Source organism: Delphinapterus leucas, chromosome 3 (assembly GCF_059928025.1).
Source record: "Delphinapterus leucas isolate spDelLeu-1000000601 "Yukka" chromosome 3, BTC_Dleu_Yukka2, whole genome shotgun sequence".
Classification (NCBI taxonomy): domain Eukaryota; kingdom Metazoa; phylum Chordata; class Mammalia; order Artiodactyla; family Monodontidae; genus Delphinapterus; species Delphinapterus leucas.
The window spans coordinates 155294828-155315243 of record NC_143131.1 but is presented as its reverse complement, the minus strand read 5'-3'; the positions used below and the strand labels follow the sequence as shown (position 1 = coordinate 155315243).

The window sequence follows — 20416 nt, the reverse complement described above, 5'->3', positions numbered from 1 at the left end:
AGTCAGAAATATCCGTTTCAGCTCTGAAATTCAATTATTCTCTGACCTCTACTACCTTTTTTTTTAAAAAAAGAAAAAACTCTTCACCCTTAACATTTTTTGAAATTTATTTTATTTATTTTTGGCTGTGTTGGGTCTTCGTTGCTGCGGGCGGGCTTTCCCTAGTTGGGGCGAGTGGGAGTTACTCTGCCTTGTAGTGCATGGGCTCCTCATTGCAGTGGCTTCTCTTGTTGAGAAGCATGGGCTGTAGGTATGTGGGCTTCAGCAGTTGTGGCACGTGGGCTCAGTAGTTGTGGCTCACGGGCTCTAGAGCACAGGCTCCATAGTTGTGGTGCACGGGCTTAGTTGCTCTGCGACATGTGGGATCTTCCCGGACCAGGGATCGAATCCATGTCCCCTGCATGGGTAGGCGGATTCTTAACCACTGCACCACCAGGGAAGTCCTGACCTGTACTACCTCTAAGTGAGGCAGGAACTGAGAATTTTCATTGCCTTACCCCTAGACTAGAGAATAAGATGTTTCATAGGGTTGTACTGAGACTGGCTTCTCCTCTTAGCATTGGGATTTAATGTGCTACTTTAATGAAAGAGTTCATTCTCTACAGATCCTTGAGAGTCACTCAGTTGAAAGAGTCAGTCACACCTTTGTTCCTAGAGATTGGGGGAGAAACAGAAAATTCCTCAAGGCCCACAGGGCTTGGCAGTTCTTAGGGGAGACAGAGATCAAGGTTGGGATGCCATTATCACTCTTTGGGTCTCTTTGGTCCTCAGGAACGACCCATTCAAGGCCTCCTCATCACAAGGTAAGAGAAATGAGAAGCTGAAGCTCCTTTTGCAAGGTGGCAAAATGAACTCCACATTTTATAGCCTAGTTCTTGGAATTTGATGTATAAATGCTGTGGAATGCTGAGTCGGCTTTAGGAGGGAGATGATCTACCTCTGCTACCTAGTTTAATTTTGCTTTTTGTGGGGGGAGGGGAAGAGGAGGGAGGTATTAAGTTCATTGCCAAGCAAAATTACTCAGCACAACCCTCCCTATTCGAGCTCTCACAAATGAGAGGCATGGATCTCTGCCTCAGATTCTCTGCTCCACTTAGGTGTCAGAGACATCACATCAAAGCCTTTTACTTTTCCTCTCAGAAATGCTTGTATTTTTCCCCTGTGACATCTACTGACTACTCTCTCATATAATTTACCTGGACTTCCTGGGTTGTAATGTTTTACTATTTCCCCAGCAATGACTTTAGAAAAGCATTTTGTTACCTACAGGACACAGTTCATGCCCTCCTTTTCTTACTTATAGTCTTGCCAAGTTGTCTGTAAAATGAGTCATTTCCCTTACTCACTAACATGGTAAAATGAAAGTTGCCATCTTTGGCAGGGAAGGAAGATAGCCTAAATGGGTAGAAACCGTGTTTGACTAAAGCGTTAATATATGGCAGTTTGACACTACAGATATTTAAACATTTTCCCTGTCTGTAACCACAAGTATTATATTACATTCCTATTGGATCTGCCTACAGTAGTACTTGGCTCTCTTTTCTTCATGTGTTAAATATACATTTCCTTTATAGCTAACAGTTTGGTCAACTCCTGGAATTTATATCTCTTCTATGAGCCTCACTGCTCTGTGATTTCCTGGGGACCACTCCTAGACTCATCTTACTACTCATCCTAGTGGACCCTTGTAAATATTGACCCTTGGTATCTGTCATTACAGTGATGATCGACACAAGCAGGCACTTCTGCAGAGCCTGCCAAGACGACTCATTCTCCCAGGGTTACCCAACTGCCTTGCTCACATTGGATGTTGGCCAATTTCCTCCAAATCAATGTGGGAGAGCACCAAACTTCTATTTTTTGTCTCTCCTTTGTTCTTTGACAACAGCATCTAATGACCACACTCTCCCTCCTCTGTTTCCATGGCTAGTAACCCTGAGGTCACTTTGACTCAGATTCTTTCTTTGAGATGAACATTAGTCAGACTGTTAGGAATTCATGTATGTATAGCTTGGCAAAGAGATATATAGAACATTGGAATGACAGTCACACACCGTCCTGGGCTTTTGGTTTCCCTTATTGCTTTCAGTCTGCCTCACTGTGTGGAAACACTGAGCTCCCTGCTTCTTTCTAACCTTCAATGGTTTGGTATCTTTGATTGCTTAGTCTCCTTATAAGACCTGAATCCACAAATCTCCTCTTTTACACCTGTCATGAAGAATTACAGCATTTTTGAAACATGCAAATAGTCTCTTTACTGCTTGGCCTCCTTCCAAACCTCTACCTTCCTTTCTTCCATTTATTCATTAGACATTTATTGAGCACCTATTATGAACTGGTATTGTTCCACATACTGTAGCTAACTTGTTCTACAAAAGAAATGAGATTCCTGGTGCTTATATTTCTGGAAGGCAGGGAAAGGAGGGACCAGAAAAAAGAATAAACTATAAACAAGATAACCATTAAAGAGATGAATTAACTAACAGCAATTATAAGGGGTAAATGTAATAGAGAGTGACTGGGGGCAGTAGCACTATCAAAGAAGATTTCCGAGTTCAGATGAAATGATCCTGAGAAGGAAGGGAGGAGTTCCATATTTGAAAGAAGCTAAGATAGTAAATCTTAGAAGTTCTTATCACAAGAAAAAAAAATTGTTTGTAACTGTGTAAGGTGACAGAGGGTAACTAGACTTATTATAGTGATCACTTAGCGGTGTATACAAATACTGAACTATTAGGTCATACACTTGCAACTAACACTGTACGTCAGCTTTACCTCAATAACAAAAGGAGTTAGTCATGCGACCAAAGTTTTACAATAAGAACATATTTCAGGCAAAGGGAACAGCATATTCTGTGATGGGAAAAACTTAGCTAGACAAAAGAACAGAAATAATGCAATAAAAATAGTTGAACCAAGCATAAGAGCAGGAAGGCATTGCATCTCACCCATATTACCAAAGGTTAAACAAAGAATTAGTAACCATAAAGATGACACTGATCATTTACTTCTTCTATTCATTTGTTTCAGTGACACGTGAAGGAACCCAGCTTAACCCATTAGATACTGAACCAAAAATCTGTGAGACTGCAATCAGGCAACCAATTCAGTACATCTGGTTCTATTATGTTACCTCAGCCTGTCCTTCCTTTCCAACTTTCTTTCATAAGAATACATCTTTGAATTCTACAGAAACATGAGTGTGGGATATAGCATAACACCAAATTTTGAGAATTAGGAGATAGAAATATATGCACATGTGTTCCAAGAAACAAGCACAAGACTATTTAGAGTTATGCTATTCATATCAGTCAGACGAACAAATGCCATTTATTCTAAAATGGATTAATTTTAGAATACTTACAGTAGAATAAATTGTGATACATTCATACAATAGAATGAAAATGACCAAGGTAATGCTACAAAAAAGAACATGAATTACTATCACAAATGTTGAGTTGTGTGAAAGAAGATAGACATCAAGGCATACACACTACTACAAATCAGTTTATCTGAAGTTAAAAGTACATTTAAAAACATCATTTTTGTTTGTTTGTTTTTGCGGTACGCGGGCCTCTCACCGCCGCGGCCTCTCCCGCCACGGAGCACAGGCTCTGGACGCGCAGGCTCGGCGGCCATGGCTCACGGGCCCAGCCGCTCTGCGGCACGCGGGATCCCGCCGGACCGGGGCACGAACCTGCGCCCCCCGCATCAGCAGACGGACCCCCAACCACTGCGCCACCAGGGAAGCCCTAAAATACATCATTTTTGAATGCATGTGAATGTGTAAAACTATAAAGAAAAGCTAAATTATAATCATGACCCTCAGAAGAAGGGCAGTAGGGAGGGGGGAAGGAATGGAGTCAGAAGTAGGCTGGGCTGCTCAGCAAATCTGGGAAGCAAGCAATTATCCATTTCTTGACCTGAGTGGCATTACATACGTGTCTTTTTTCTTTTTTCTTTTTTCTTTTGATAAATCAGTGACCTACATATCTTTCATTATAGACTCATCCTTAAGGATACTAAATTTCACAATAAAAATTGGTTAAAAGTAGAGAATAACATAGTTCCTAGTATACACTAAATATTCCATTCATTTAAAATGATGGTATTATTAGTTTGGATAAGACATTTCTCCTTACCTGGAGAAGGATTAGGTGAAATGTTTTCTAAATACCCTGATAGCTCAAAGGAAAAAAAAAAAAACACACCTATTTTAAGAAACAGTTTAGGGACTTCCCTGGTGGCATAGCAGTTAAGAATCTGCCTGCTAATGCAGGGGACATGGGTTCCATCCCTGGTCCAGGAAGATCCCACATGCCGCGGAGCAACTAAGCCCATGCACCACAACTACCGAGCCTGCGCCCTAGAGCCCGTGAGCCACAACTACTGAAGCCCGTGCACCTAGAGCCCGTGCTGCACAACAAGAGAAGCCACCGCAATGAGAAGCACGCACACCGCAATGAAGAGTAGCCCCTGCTCGCTGCAACTTGAGAAAGCCTGCGCGTAGCAAGGAAGACCCAACGCAGCCACACATACATACATAAATACATAAATATACATATATATATATTTATATATATATAAAAGAAAGAAACAGTTTAAACGACTGAGTCTACTAGTCTACTCTGTACACAGTTCCCTCGGTGTAACATGAAATCCAGATTTATGTTTGTACAAACTAACATTTGGAAATAAGCATTAATAAATTAAAAAATATAATTCATCATTGCTAGAGTAATTTAGATCTTACTGTGTGTTCCATAGCCATTGAATTTCTATTTTGCCTTTCTTTACATGTGCATAACTAATAGACTCATTGCAATAGTTTATGTCTGTTTGCCCTGCTACTTTAACAACTGAATGGAGGTAGGGCCCTTTCTTGTTTTAATGACTGTAGAATCCTTGGAATCTGCAGTACTATGTGGCACACAGCGGGCAGTGAAGAGTGTTCTGTGGTTCTACTGATTCAAGTTATCCTATCACAGGGCTCACGGTACTTTTAGAAGTGAAAAGTAATACTAGCTGTTAGAACAGATGCACGCAAAAAAAAAAAACAAAAAAACACATGCACGCAAATTCTCAGTGACGGATAGTAGCTTTACTGGCAGGGTCTGAAACAGTGGTGCTCCTGTGTCACTAGTGATGGGGGCACAATGAGAAATCCTGGCAGAGCCTCCATCACCAGCGACACACAGGAGCACCACCGTTCCAGACCCTGCCAGTAAAACTATTATTAACTATTACAGTTTGGTTGAGCCTGCAAAAACTACTCAATTGACTTTTTTCACCCAGCCTTATACACCCTTCCCCACCAGAAAGCAGGTGAAGGAAAGATATGGAATCGGCATTTGAAAGGACTTCACTTCTCTCCTTTCCAAGCCACCCTTCAGTGTGACCAATATCAGTGATTACTTTATGTTATGAAACTAGAGAGTAAACATTTAATTTATGTTTTTGTTTGGTTGTGAAGACGTAGATGTACACACACACACATACACACACACAAAGAGAAAGAGAAAGAGAGAGCGAGAGAGTACTTGCAAGAGTGTTTTAGAGAATGTCTCAAAACATTCAACATTCAAAACAGAGAACAGTTCTGCTGGAAGATTAATATTCATTCTCACATAGTGCTGGGTAAGTTTGAAATTAAAACCTCAATTCCTTGATTCATATCAATAAAGGGATATTTCCAAGAAGCTCTTTTTCACATCAAAACCTTAATTTGTCAAAGCAAACAATGTCCTTCTTTTTGCAAATGCTTATTACCTTTTCAGACTATTCCTAAACTGCACATTCTTTCTTATTAAAAGTCAGCTACAGATATGTTGGCCATTCAAGACAGATGCTGAAATTTTAAATTTTCTAATAGGTTACCTTCAAGTGCTGAGTGATCACCAAGAACTGGAAATGGTGGATAATCTGCCTCTGTGATTCCAGACTAGAGCTCACAGAACCTTTGGGTAATCAACATATAGAACAGCATCACAGCACTGGGGTGGTTTAAACATGGACAAACTGGCATAGGTAATGTGGTTGAGAATCAAATCACTGAAGTACTGGAGATTAAACAGAATTAATGAATATTATGCTGCAGTCTCCATAAATGAGCCAACAAATATGCAGCAAAATCCTGAACTGCAGCCTTGAAATAAGGAGCTTAATGTAATTCCATGTTTATTGGTTTGCCTAGAAACTAACTTAGAAGGGGGTTGGGCAGGCAGGACTACAAAACGTGAAGGGTTCATAGGTTTAATAAGGAAATTATTAACTCTGAACTGCGTGGCGATGTGAGATATAAGTTCTCCAGTGGTCTCCTCTTCCACAAGCCCCTTAATATATTAGAAGGCAAGGTTAGAGGGCATGCAGAGAGGTTGCTATACAATGACAGAGCAGTGCTTAGGGCTCCAGACAATCATGGACAGCAAATGTCATCATATTCAAACCTGCCGTCATTGCAGCCAGAGATTATCTCCCCTTCTTGACAAACTGCATCTGTGGGTAAAGCTTGCTTATTGATTTTTCCTAAAATATCTTTCTCGAAACATACTGCTTAGGACTTGGTTATTACATGAGAAATTTCACCAGTTAATTAGATTACTAAGGATGCTAAACATTTAAAAAAGGACAGGTAGGGGATGGGAGAGAGGGTTAGAAGACAGTTGAATAGCTCTTATGATAAGAAAATTAACAGGCTGTGAAATGGGGCATGTGACTTCATTCAAAAGCCTTTTGGAAGAGGAGGGATTAGTTTTTAAGTTTTAATTGCAAACCACAATGTCTTAAGGAGTCACTGATATCACTCATGTCAGAATCCCTGTCGTTAGTTCAGCTTCTTGTTTTTATTCAGATATAGAAACTGAAGAGCTGATGCCCAGGTGGCAATTGAAGAGGTATCATTTTAGCATTTCCTCTAAAACCATTAAGATTTACTCTCACTTTTAGCCCTCTCACTTTTAGCACAGTGCACACGCAGTGCACATGCAGTGCACACACAGGAGACATCGTGCTTTAGCATCTTAGCTTGAAAGAGCTGCTCAGGGAGGACATATTTTCTCCTAATTATTCTTGACAGGTATTAGGTCAGATTAATTATTTTAAAATTCACCTGAACAACAGCGTCTTTGCTAATTACTTCAGGGCATATACGTAATTCATTTACAACAGGGAAAAAAGGAAAAGACTAGGGGAGAATTCAAACCCTGACCCCTTTGGTGGACAATGCATAAAAAGAGGTCCCTTTGTGACCTAAAAGGGGGCATAGGGAGCAGAGAGTATCTGGAGCCTTTACTTCAGAACGAGGATAAATGTTTCTTTATATAAATATCCCTATTTATATATTTATGTGTTTTAAAGTATCCATATTTAAATTATTTTTAAAGATACATTTGAAACTAGTTTAGAACATATATGTCAGAGTAAGACAGTGAGTGGTTAAGAACATGAATTTTAGAGAAAAGATTTTCCCAGCTCAACCTCTTGCAAGCTTTGCGACCTTGGGCAATGTACATACCTCTTGAAGGTTCAGGTTGTCCTTGTTAAACTAATAATAGCATTTAGCACCTACCTTACGGCTTGTTGTAAGAATTAAAATATGAGATATGTAAACCACAGCATGTGACAAAGAGTAAGTAATATTTGTTAGGTATTATCATTTCTACAGAAACATAGGAAATTAAATAAATGTTTGCCTAGACACTTTGAAGCTAGTCCTAAAAATTACCTTTAAAATGAATTATACCTGTTGGCTTGAACTGCATTAGAAAAGCCCCTTTAAATTTAGGTTCAAATTTCTACAGGGAAAGATGGATTAAAATATTTCAGTAGACTAAATATCCACTGATATTAAGCAAAAGTCAAAACTGTCCAGGGGCTCTCAGGCTGATAGGAGAGTGTTAGTGCGTATGACTTGTCCAGGCCCTACTCAGGTCTCTGAAAGCATTTCGAAACCATTGATTTGTCAGAGAAGCCCAAAGGAAGATTTTTTATATGAAATCTCCTAATATTTAAATGCTTGCTCAGAGGTTTTTTAATAATCATATGAGACAAACTTATTCTCACATCGGTTTTTATTAACTGAAGAATTCTAGGGTAAATTACGGATTTGGGAACTCATAATCCAGCATTTAGATACATATAAACTGAAGACTAATTTTGCTGAGAAAACAAACTAGGTTCAGCCTCTGTTACAAAGGATCGTTTTGATTTCCTTTTCAAATACTAGAATATATTTACAGCTTAAAAATTAGATGGAATAGAAGCCATTAAAATTGATGACATTGAAGGAAGGAAATAGTAGAAATATTTTCCAAATGCAGACCCAAGTTGAAAATACAACTTGTAACACCATCTGCATCAGCGCCATCTATTTTGTTGCCTAACACATATGTTAACATCGTTGTCACTACTTTAATTTACACATCTCTCTTGAAAAACAACTGGATACTGAAGAGAATGCACGCCTCACCAGGCATGTGAGGCAGAAGTCTGGATGGTGCTAATCACACGTGGACAAGAAGACGCTTTCTTACTTTCCATGAAGGAACTGTGTGTCTTAACACTATCATTAATCTACAAGGACAAAATGTGAATAGAATCCTTTGACTATTTTAGGGTGAAACTCAGCTATTACAGTGAAAAAAAAAGGAAATAAATGTGCTTAGGGTGGGGTGGGAAAAAGAATGCAACTATCTTAAATTGCCAAATGGCTGATTGGAATAATCATCAGGTACTGGCCATTCCTGGTGTTGTGTCTTCTCTTCTCCAGAGTAACAAACGCTCGTGAGATACTGAGTCTGAGGAGGTCACAGATGCCCACATTTCTCCTCATTTAGGAGGTAGCTGAGTTGCTTGGATGTGAATAAAATGCTCAGAAACAGAATAATTAAAACAATAACAAGACTTCCCTGGTGGTGCAGTGGTTAAGAATCCACCTGCCAATGCAGGGGACAGGGGTTCGAGCCCTGGTCCGGGAAGATCCCACATGTCGCAGAGCAACTAAGCCCGTACACCACAACTACTGAGCCTGCGCTCTAGAGCCCGCGAGCCACAACTACTGAAGCCCACAAGCCTGAAGCCCGTGCTCCACAACAAGAGAAGCCACCGCAATGAGAAGCCCACGCACCGCAACGAAGAGTAACCCTGGCTCGCCACAACTAGAGAAAGCCTGCGTGCAGCAACTCAGACCCAACACAGCCAAAGATAAATAGCTAAATTAATTAATTTTAAAAAATAAAATAAAATAACAACAGGCACCCTATTATCTTTGCGGAAATGAAAGAGGCAAACAGATTTTCGCTCATTCTGTTTTTGTTTCTCAGGGGTAAATAAGCGGTAGCTGGCTTTGGGTAAGAGCTAGCTTTCCAGAGTGAGGAGGCTCACCCGAGAAAAGGCTAAGCTTTTCAGTAAAAAGGAGATTTAAGCTTCTTTTACTTCACAGCCTAATGTTTTTGTTAAAGTCTATTACAGTACGTAGGTCCCCAAATAATTTTGGGTTGAGTTATAGGAGCAGAAGGGGTAATAGGTCAAGAGTTATGAGGGTGTTTTCTCATGTAAATGGTGGTTTGATATTGTTGGTATGATACATATATTTACCTCGTTGTGTTATGATTAATACAGAGAGAGTGTATAGGGCGGTAATAGTGTCTTAGCCCCTGTGAGGATAATGGTGATATTGGACTAGAAGAAAGATATTACTACAAATAGTTCTCTGATTAAGTTGATTGTTGGGGGCAGGGCTAGGTCTGTAAGATTTACTAGTAGTCATCATGTTGCCATTAGTGGAAGAAATGTTTGTAGACCACGGACTAAAATTATGTTTCAGCTATGAACACGCTGATAATTTGAATTTGCCAGGCAAAATAATATAGACGATGTGAGGCTGTGGGTGATTATTAGGGCCCTAGTTCCTATGGAACTTGAAGGTGTTTGGGTAAGAAGAGCTACTATGACAAGTGACACGTGCTTAACGGAGGCGCATGTGATGAGCTGGTTTAAGTCTGTTTTGTGCAAGCAGATTGAGCTCATTATAATTACTCCTTAGAAGGACAATATAAGGAATGGGTACCCTACATACTTTGCTATGGGTTTCAGGATTATTGTGATTCGTAGCCACCATGTTTGCGTTGTAGGGCTGCAAGAATCATAGATCAGGCGATAAGGGCTTCTACGTGCATTTTTGACATCATAGGTGTAACCCATAAAGGGGTATTTTTACTATAAAAGCCACTTTACACACTAATCGTGTGAAAATATGGGATCAAAAGTTAGATATTGTTTGGGCTCAGTACTGCATTGTTAAAAAGTTTAGCGAGCCTGTAGTATTTTGGATAGACATTAGTGCAACTAGAAGTGGAAGGGATGCCACTAGTGAGTAAAATAAAAAAGTAGAGTCCTGCATTAAGCCGTTCTGTTTGGTTTCCTCATCAAGTAATAATAACTAATGTTGGGACTTGTGTTGCTTCAAATCAGCTGTAGAATGGAATCATTTCCATGGCCTTGAATGTTAAGATTAAGAATATATGTAGTATGATTAATATAGTAATAGACAGTTTGTTTGCTTTTTTCCCAAGCCAGTGATTCTTTAGGTAGCTGGAATTGCCTAGCTCTGAGTGTTAGTGGTAAGGGTCATGCCGTTCGAGTTGGTAAAGGTGCTGACAGAGGGTCAGAGAAGATTAAAGTTAAGGCTGCTGTTAGAAAGGTAAAGACTAACAAAACTAATTAGTATGCTGTAGGTTGTGGTGTGAATTCAAATTATATTGCTTTTCGATAAACGTGTTAGTGGCATGAATATAATAGTTAGAACAGTAATTTTAACACTGGAGAAGGTTTGTATTTCGATGCAATCAGTGCCATAGGTGTTTGATAATATTCCTAGCAGGGGTAACCTAGCGCAGCTTTTCAGGTTATGAATATTAGTCAGATGACGAGTATTATGCTAGCTAGAGTGAAATGGACATTTAGAATTATTAGGGTTGCTATAATGAATAATGATAATATTATTTCTTCCTGACATAGCAGAGAAGATATTAAGTGAGATCAATAAATTAATAGCCCTATAAGGGAAACTGTGAATGCTGGAATAATATTTATGTAGACAAAAGATACTCAGTAATTATGAGTTTAATCATAGTTTAACGAGACAAAATCATTTGTTTTCATTTAAACTAATTATCATATTTGTGTCATTCTGATCCCTTTTGAGTTCACTCACAGGCTATACTTACTGCTAGTAGTGAGATCAGGGTTAGTGCTATGATGAGTATTGTTTTTAGGTTGCTAGTTTGGACTGCTCAGGGCAGGGGCCGAAGGGGGGCAATTTCTCTCGATCAAGGGGAGAAATGTAACGGCTACCAGGAAAATCTTTATGGAAAATCCTATGGGGTCAAATCCGCATTTGTAAGGACTTGATTCTTCTGTATCTGTCTTTAGTAGGGGAAGTCAGAATTCGCTAAGTACAAGTAGTGAAGCTAGTACTATGTTTGTGGTTAATGCTATAAGGTTTATTATTCTTTTCAGATTGTACTAATTGACTGGAAGACAACTAATTGATACTAAAAGAACACACCCTCAACTCCATTTCACTGTACAGTAGAAACTAACACAACATTGTAAAACAACTCTACCCCAATAAAAGAAAAAACAGAATAGACCCTCATCAATAAATGGGGATGTATAGAAACAGCCATACTATGTCTACAAAGTGTATCAGGCAGTGGCTTCAAATCTGAAATGATTTGAAACTGTAGTTGGCACAGGCAGCAGACAATGAGGAAAAGTAGAGCCAATGATCATGTGTAGGCCATGGAAACCTTTGGTTATGAAGACTGTTGACCTGTGTACTCCATCTGAGATTGTAAAAGCTGTTTCATAATATTCTGAGGCTTGCAGTAGTGTAAAGTAAACTAGGGAGATTGTAATCAAAAGAGCTTGAGGAATATGCTTACAATTTCCTTCTATCAAGCTGTCGTGAGCTTGGGTAATAGGTACTCCAGAGGCCAGTAAGACAGGTGTTGAAAAGTGGTACTTCTAATGGATTTAGGGGGTGAATGCCTGTTGGTGGTTAGCAACCACCTAGTTCAAGTGTAAGGGCAAGACTTGAGTGATGAAAACCTCAGAAGAAGCCTATAAAAAAGAGAACCTCTGAAATAATAAACAGAATTATGCCATATCAACATCCTTTTTGAATGAAACTGGTGTGTGATGGCCTTGAAAAGTGCTTTCCCTGGTGATGTCTCATCATCATTGACATATTGTTAACATACTAGTTAATCAGCCCGAGGATAATAAGAAAGTTGAGTTAAAATGGAATCATATGACTAGATGGGATGCTAAGAGAAGGGCTAAGAGGGCTCCTGTAAGAGGTCAGGGACGAGGATTTACTATATGATATGCATGGGTTTGGTGAGTCATTAGGTGTCATTGTGTAGGTAGAGGCTCATTCACAGGGTGAGCACGTAAGCTTGAATAAGGGCTACTGCATATTCGAGAAAAGTGAGAAGAACAAGACTAATAAATATAATGAGGGCTGTGGGAGGATTCATGCTTAATAGGGAAAGGGATGCTCCTCTGATTAGGTGAATTAACAGGTGACCGTCTGTGATACTGTCTGTTAGTCATAGGGCTAGGGCTATTGGTTGGATAAATAAGCTAATAGTTTCAATAATTACTAGCATAGGGATAAGAGGGATTGGTGCCCCGGATGATAGAAAGCGGCCTACAGATGCTTTTGCTTTATGGCAGAAGCCAGTGATCACAGTGCCTTCTCATAAAGGGACCACTGTGTCTAAGGTTATTGAAAGTTGCGTAGGGGCACAAATGAGTTCAGTAAGAGGCCTAGTAAGTTTGTTGGCCAATGAATAAGGGACATAAGGATTAATGTTCTGGTTTGTCCTTTATAGTTCTGGATGTTCATTATTTGTTCTGACATAAGCTGAAGAAGTCATTGTTAAAGAGAAATTATGTGGTTATTAATCAGTCGGTTGAGTGCGGGGGAAAAATACCTGGAAACATAATAATTAAAAATAACAACAGTCAGCCCTAGTATCGTTGGGGTAATAAAAGAAGCAAATAGATTTTTGTTCATTCTGTTTTTGTTTCTCAAGGGTTAAATAAGAGGTAGCTTTTTTTCTCGGTGAGAGCTAGCTTTCTAGAATGGAAAAGCTCAAAGAGAAGAAAGCTAGCTTTATCAATATCAGTATCAATATCAATACTTTGTACATAATCTTTGTATTTCTTGTATCAACCATCTGTAACTGATATTATCATTGCCACTGGCAGGGCCAGCACATCAAGGACTCAAGATGTGGGGTCTGGGTGAAAAAGATACAGATGAAAATCTTTAACATAGACCATCTGAGATCTTTGCCTACCTCATAAAACTGTTTCAGCATTAAATTTTACATAAGAAATATTTTAGCAATGTCTTGATATATAGTTACTCTAAAATAATAGAGGATGTTATTGTTGGTATGGTTGTGGCTTTTATCTTTATCAAATAAAACCCGGTCCTAAATTTAAAGAGGTTCCAATTGAAATAGAGAACATTAACATGGAATGCAAGCAAATGAGAACCAGAAAAAAAAATATCATGAATAAAATTTCATTGTAGGATTTGACTACATTATTGATTGTTTTTATCATTATGAAATATGAACACCTGCTCTTTCGTGAATGTCAACTCTGGGCTGAACTGTGTTAGGCGCTTTACATACACAATCTCATTTAACCTCACTTAATCACTCTAAGGTAGGTATTACTATAATCGTCGTTGTAAATATGAGGAAATTGAGCTTAAATGAAGTTCAGTATTTTTCTCAAAGTCCCCCGGATGGTGGTGATGCTGAAGCTAGGACAGCAGGTATTGATCTCAAGCAGGTAGCAGGGTGTAAGGACTTCCCTCCTTCTGCCCCACTGGACCCCGCAGTACACCATCTAAATTTGTTTGGGCATATTTACACCATCTCTCTACTGTTATGTGTTTGCAAGAAACGATGGAGGTGGAGTGGCAGCTCATGTGATGGAAAGCGTAGAAAAAACTCAGTTCCACGTTTAGCCCCATGGATGTGGACCACCACTAGGGGTCAGGCTAATATTCAGGCATATTTCAGTATTTTTGGGCATAACCATAATGCACAAAACACAAAGCAGCACCTTAATTTGCTCCCCAATATCCAAATGTAAAACAGAACAGCTCTGTGGAAAAGTATTTGGTAGTTTCTTAGAAATTTCGACATAAACTTAACACACAACCCATTCTTTTTATTGCTGAATTGTATAATATATCCATTCATAAGTTGATAAGACGAAAAGCTCCAAAAAAATTAGAGATAAGAGCAGGCCAAGGGTGAGATAAGACTTTGACTCACGCTGTTTCCTTCCTAAAACATTCACCCCTACCCATATCCTGCTGTAGCAACCTCCTCCATCCCTTCTAACTACTTGTAAAAGATTTTGTCTCTGCTTCATGTCTCTTCATCCTCATATCATATTCAACCCTCAACCCACTGCAATCTGGCTTCAGCCCACATTATTCTACTGAAACTATTCTTGCCAACTTTGTTATGACCTCCTTTTTGTTACATGTAGTAGGTGTATTCCAGCCTTTATCTTTACTTCCTGTCTCAACACTTCTGGCCCTGTCGATGATTCCTTCTCTTATACTGATTCTCTTTCCATGTAATTAGTGATATTTTATACTTTTAATTTTCCTTCCACACCTATGGTTACTTCTTCACCAGCCTTCTTTCCGGGTTCCTCCTCCTCTGTCCATCTTTTATGTGCTGATACTACTTAGGCTCCTATGCAAGATCCACTTTTCCTTTTACTTGAAAGTGGGGTCAGAGGATCATCTGCATCAAAATCATGGAACTCTATTTGTCAAGCGTGTAGATTTGTGAGCTACATCCTATAACTACTCAGTAAGACTCTGGAGTTGGTGCCCAGGATTCTGAATTTTATCACACCTCCTGGGTAATTCATCTGACCCCAAAGTTTGAGAATCTCTTCAACATCTTCCTTGGGTAATATCATCCATTCCTAAATGCTCAATTACCATCCACCTGATAAAAGTTCTAAACTTTATATCTCTAGGTCACATCTCATTCCTGAGCTTCAAAATCCACAGGCCCAAATTTCTGCTAGCCATTTCATTTAGAGTCCTACAGAAACATAAAACTTTCTATGCCCCCAAATGATCTCACTACCTTCACTTGCAAACTTCTGTGTTTTCTATCTTTGGAAGTGGAACCAGCCACCACTGCTGCAGATTCCAGAAATCTAATTAGCTTCCCTGACCTCATATTCTCACCCTCCTCTACTTCCAAACAGCTGTGAAGCTCTCTCAATTTAATCTTCTAAAAAATGATGATTCCAGCTACTTCTCTCCATCAACACTTAGTGCTATTCTAGTTGAGGCCAGCATCATGTATCATCTGGAACCACTGTAGCAGATTCCAAAAGAGTCCCTCAGCCTCTAGACTTAGGCTCTCACCTAACCGTGATCTTTTCTTTACACTGAAATGACTTTTCTAAAATGTGAACCTGACCAGGCAGCTTCCTTATTTAAAACCTTACTACAGAATCCCAATGCTCTTAGAAGGATGTTCATGCTTCCATGGTACAACCTCAGCTTACTGCCTCAGTCTTATTTATTATCCCCAGTCCCTGTTTTATCTTTTAAGAATTCTAACTTTTAGTTAAATTTAACTTCTCTTCGAAGAACACCACATCCTCTTTTGTCTCCATACTTTCACATATTATGCTCACTGTGACTGAAAGATTCTTCTCCATCTCTTTGCTTGGCTGAATTCTACTAATACTTCAGGTATCACCTTCCATATCACTTTCCCTGGGAACTCTCTCTGACCAGCCCCCCCACCAAATTCAAATAAGAGGATCCTGCAGTGTGTGATTATAATACGCTGTACCAACCCCATCATAGCACTTATTATCGTGCATTTTAAGCTTCAGTTTACTTAACCTTTCCTGCACTAGACTATAAGTCTAATGGAGGCTGGAACCACGTGACCACAGCTTGGAATGTGCCACTATATATCTACTGAATGATTCAACAGGTGAATGACTTTTTAAAAAATAACCACAATCTAAGAAAAAGTGTTACAATCTTATATTTTCAGCTTTCATATAATCGAATTAAAATCAAGACTGGGAAATTACATTCTAGATCTTTAAATGATAATATGAACATTATTTTAATATAATATTTGAAGTTTTAAGAATACATAAATATAAATTTATTAATATTTTAGGGAAAAGTATTAGACAGTGTTCACAATTCATAATTTCAGAGCCACCTCAGAATGAGCCATAATAAATTATATAAAATTCTCTTCACATATTTGGATATAAGAAATACCACTATAAGTTTTAAGCTATTTAATATTGTATTCCTATTTAATAGTACCACAAATTGAATAAAGTTCTTATTTAAATAGACATGAAAAAGAGTCTTGTTCAAGGTCTTTTATCCCTGTTTATTCACTTTCTCTGAATGAATGGAATTTGAAAAGCTATAATATACATTCCCTTATTTGAAAACATATTTTCCTCCTCTAAAACTCATTTTTTTACTCTGTAGATTTCAGGATGACCTCTTCACTGGCAATTTCAAGGTACTTCACTTACTTTTGCATGTGGGCTTTTTAAATAGAACCTGACCGCTTTGAACTTTTGTATTTGAAATCCAGAAAGCAAATTCTCCTAGGGTTCCACATTAGGATTCTTCAGCTAGAAGCTAAGACTGGATGTGCATAAAATCAAATATTCAAGCCCTAGAAGTCTGTTCTCATGCCTCCTCACTCAGTGGCCATTCCATAGCAAACTCAGCTCTGGACAGCTCCCTCAGAAATTCACCAAGGTGGGGGAATTCATCATAGATCCAATTCAAGGTGTTGTCACATTGCCACCTCATGACAAATCAGAGCTATGCAACTTCAGAGGACATTGGTATATCCACTGGGATACAGAAATTGATAACAGAGCTGGAAGGTTAATTTTTGCCTTCATATAAATGCTAAACAATTTTTAAAAATGCAAATAATGGAGTTTGGAAGACTGGTTCCTTCACTTACTAGTTGTGTGACCCTAAAGCAAGTAAGATAATGTTTTTTAATGAGCATATATCAAATTAAAAATAAAGTGTGGCTTAAGTATACCACAAATGACATCACACAGGTCCGAAATTGAGTTCTTTTCAAGGGCTGGTTTGTGAATTACATAAGAATATGGGATATAACTCAATATACTAGCATACTCCCTGGTACTGTACACCATTCTGGTTAGCACCAATGGCTCCCAATGACAGGACACCGCACTGCCTGGAAGAAAGTGTCATGATATCAAACAATAGGGCAGAACTCCACCAAGTAATACTGAATACTTTTATTAAGGAAACAGAAAAAGAAAAGAAAATATGAAATAGTGGCAGTTTCTTTGCACAAAAGCTGAGTAAAACTTGTTACCCTCAGGGTAGAAAAGCTTCTTGAATTGGGAAATCATACTCTGAGCTGAGAGTTTGGAACATTTGTTCACAAACCTATTAACTTTTCTATAGCTTCACATTAAACATCGCAACTAGTTTATTCCCATCTGGGCCAGTAGGCCAAATTCTACCCTGAATTTTTCATTCCTATATTCCCTGTGGCTGTTTTTACTGATCTGCACGCTCTTTCTCAACAAAAAGTGGCTTTACTCCTCCCTTTCTAATTTTCAGAAACATCGTTGTCATCCTTATGACCTTTCAGTGAGGGACATTCAGCATAAAGGGGAAAAAATATGTAAAAGCATCTTTGTGATGGTTGGCAGAAGATGTAAGAGCTGATATCTATGCCCTTGGGTGATTATGTACCCACTGGGACTCCAGGTTTCTCATCTGCTCATCTGTGAAATCAGGAGAGTGATCATAAATACTATTATAAGTTTTTGTTTCTCTAACAAAGTAACTTTCATATACATTATCTCATTTAATCCTTATAACATCCTTATATCCCTATGAGGCAGATAATACACCCAGCAACATTTCATAATGGTATTATACAAATCCGCAGAGGTGAATATGAATCACTGCGCCAGTCAAAAACTCTCATTTAAGGCTGGAGGGAAGATTACTTGTTAACATGCAACAAATATTTCCTGAGCACCTACTGTGTGTTTACCACTGTATCTACACAATAAGGATGGAGTAATGAACAAGTTAGAACACACCCCTGTCCTTAGCAAGCTTACATACGAGAGTGGAGAAAGACTATAAAGTAGGAAACCAGATAATAAACTAGATGATTTACAGAGGGACATAGCACCATGAAGATAATAAAGCAATATACAACTTGGAATGGATTTGAGGCAAATTGTGCCAAAAGCAGATTTTCTTTAAGTGGCTAAAACAAAGTTTAAAAAGCAAGTAACAATAAAAGAAAATGTTTCCGGTACAGGACCAGCAGTACAAAAAAATAGTGTACGAGTACCTGGATAAAACACCCGTTTTGCAATAGTGCAACTTTTAAGTACATATTGTTGACTGTCCACAGTCCATGCAGAGTTACAACTCCATGCTTCAACAACAACATGCTGACAGTTCCTAAAGAAAACTACTTAAAAAAAAAGGCATAACCCAGATGTTCCCTCATTTGACCAACTCCATCTAAGTTTAGATGTGCAGAAGGGCTTATTAGATATATCCAGAGTAAGCCACATGCAGCATGTTACTTGATCAATTTTTCTAAAATAAGGTTTCAGGACAATGACAGTAAGATAAGGGAAGAAAACATGGAGGAATGAAGTCCTAATTACTATACACGCATATTTTTTGACAATATGGGGAAACCTTTTACAGATAAGTTACAAACAAAGAAAAGTCAAATAAACAATTTTGTACAAGAAATTTAACACATTCTGTACAATGTGTTCACTTTGCTGTCATCTGTACAAACTCTTCTTAGTTTACTTGGCCATCACCGTCAATATCTGCTTCCCTGACATTTCATCAACCTCTTCATCTGTTAACTTCTCTCCAAGGTTTGTCATCACATGGCGGAGCTCTGCTGCACTAATATAGCCATTACCATCCTCATCAAACACAAGGAATGCTTCTCTAAGTTCTTCTTCACTGTCTGTGTCCTTCATTTTTCTTGCCATCATTGTCAGAAATTCCGGGAAGTCAATTGTGCCGTTACCATCAGCATCCACCTCATTAATCATGTCCTGTAACTGCTTCTGTGGGATTCTGCCCAACAGACCTCATTACAGTTCCCAACTCCTTTGTTGTTATAGTTCCATCACCATCCTTGTCAAATAGTGAGAAAGCTTCTTTGAATTCTGCAATCTGCTCTTCAGTCAGCTGGTCAGCCATGCTGCAAGCGTTACCGGTCTCCGGGACTCGACTACTCAAGCACTCAGCTCGCTTGCTCCACTCGGACTAATTCTGTTCTGCTACTTTAATAGACTTATTTTATGCCTAACAGAAACTCAATACATGGTTGATGAGTAAATCTCCAATCAGAATTCATCCCTCCGATACCTCTATGCCTAAGGAACAGAGTCTGAATCTGTTGTAACAATACTCCCTGTGTGGAAGTCTGGAAAGAAAGTAGAAAGATTTTTGACAAGGACAAAGAAACAGATTTGAGAGGTTCCAGAGAAAGAAGCAAGGACCACGATGATGAGGGGGAGGTGAAATTTTGGGGGGATTCTGGGTGGGTGCAATGAGGAAGGAGGAAAGTTCCAGAATGATGGCCAGGTTTGGTGTGAATAAATGGCTAAACTATCAGTTCTCCCAAAAGAGGGTTACCTGGTTTATAATGTTTGACACATCCCTTATCACACAAAAGTGCTTGATTGCTTGAATTGTTTTGAATAGTATGTTTTCATTAGTGCTAATAATGAAAACATAATTAAAAGCATGTTTGTAGTGAGAGGCAATAAGTTCATTCTTGCACATGACAAATTTAAAGTTCTTATGGGACCACTAAGCAAAGAGGTCCCATTGCTTGCTGGATATATACGAATGGAGCAGATGGGAAATAGGGTCTAGATTTGTAGATGTGATGCTGATGAGGTTATTGAAAGCAACACAGTATAAAGAGAATATGTAACCTGAGAAGAGAAGAAGTCAGACATTGGAATATCAACATTTAGTGAAGCGATAGGTAACTATGATGAGAGAGGGGTGGAATAGCCAAAGGTGTAGGAGAAAGACCAGGGCAAACTGGTTTCACAGAATTCAAGGTAGAAAAAAAATCATGTAGAAGAGAGTACTCAACTGTGCATTTCACTGGATATAAATTTTATATCAATTAAAAAAAACCACTTACCCTCAGACATCCTTTACTAATTTGTTTTGGCCTAGATTGTTTTGCTTCTAGAGATTCTCTGCCTCTGTTGGTATGCTGAAACAGCAGCC

At 38.8% G+C, this 20416-nt stretch overlaps 1 long non-coding RNA gene and 1 pseudogene across 4 annotated transcripts in view; both read right to left on the bottom strand.

Annotated features, from left to right (window-relative positions):
• Positions 1 to 20416, bottom strand: part of LOC149749824 (uncharacterized) — a 63204-nt gene that overhangs the window by 11183 nt on the left and 31605 nt on the right. The window lies entirely within an intron of this gene.
• On the bottom strand, positions 17803 to 19542 carry LOC149749825 (calmodulin pseudogene; annotated as a pseudogene).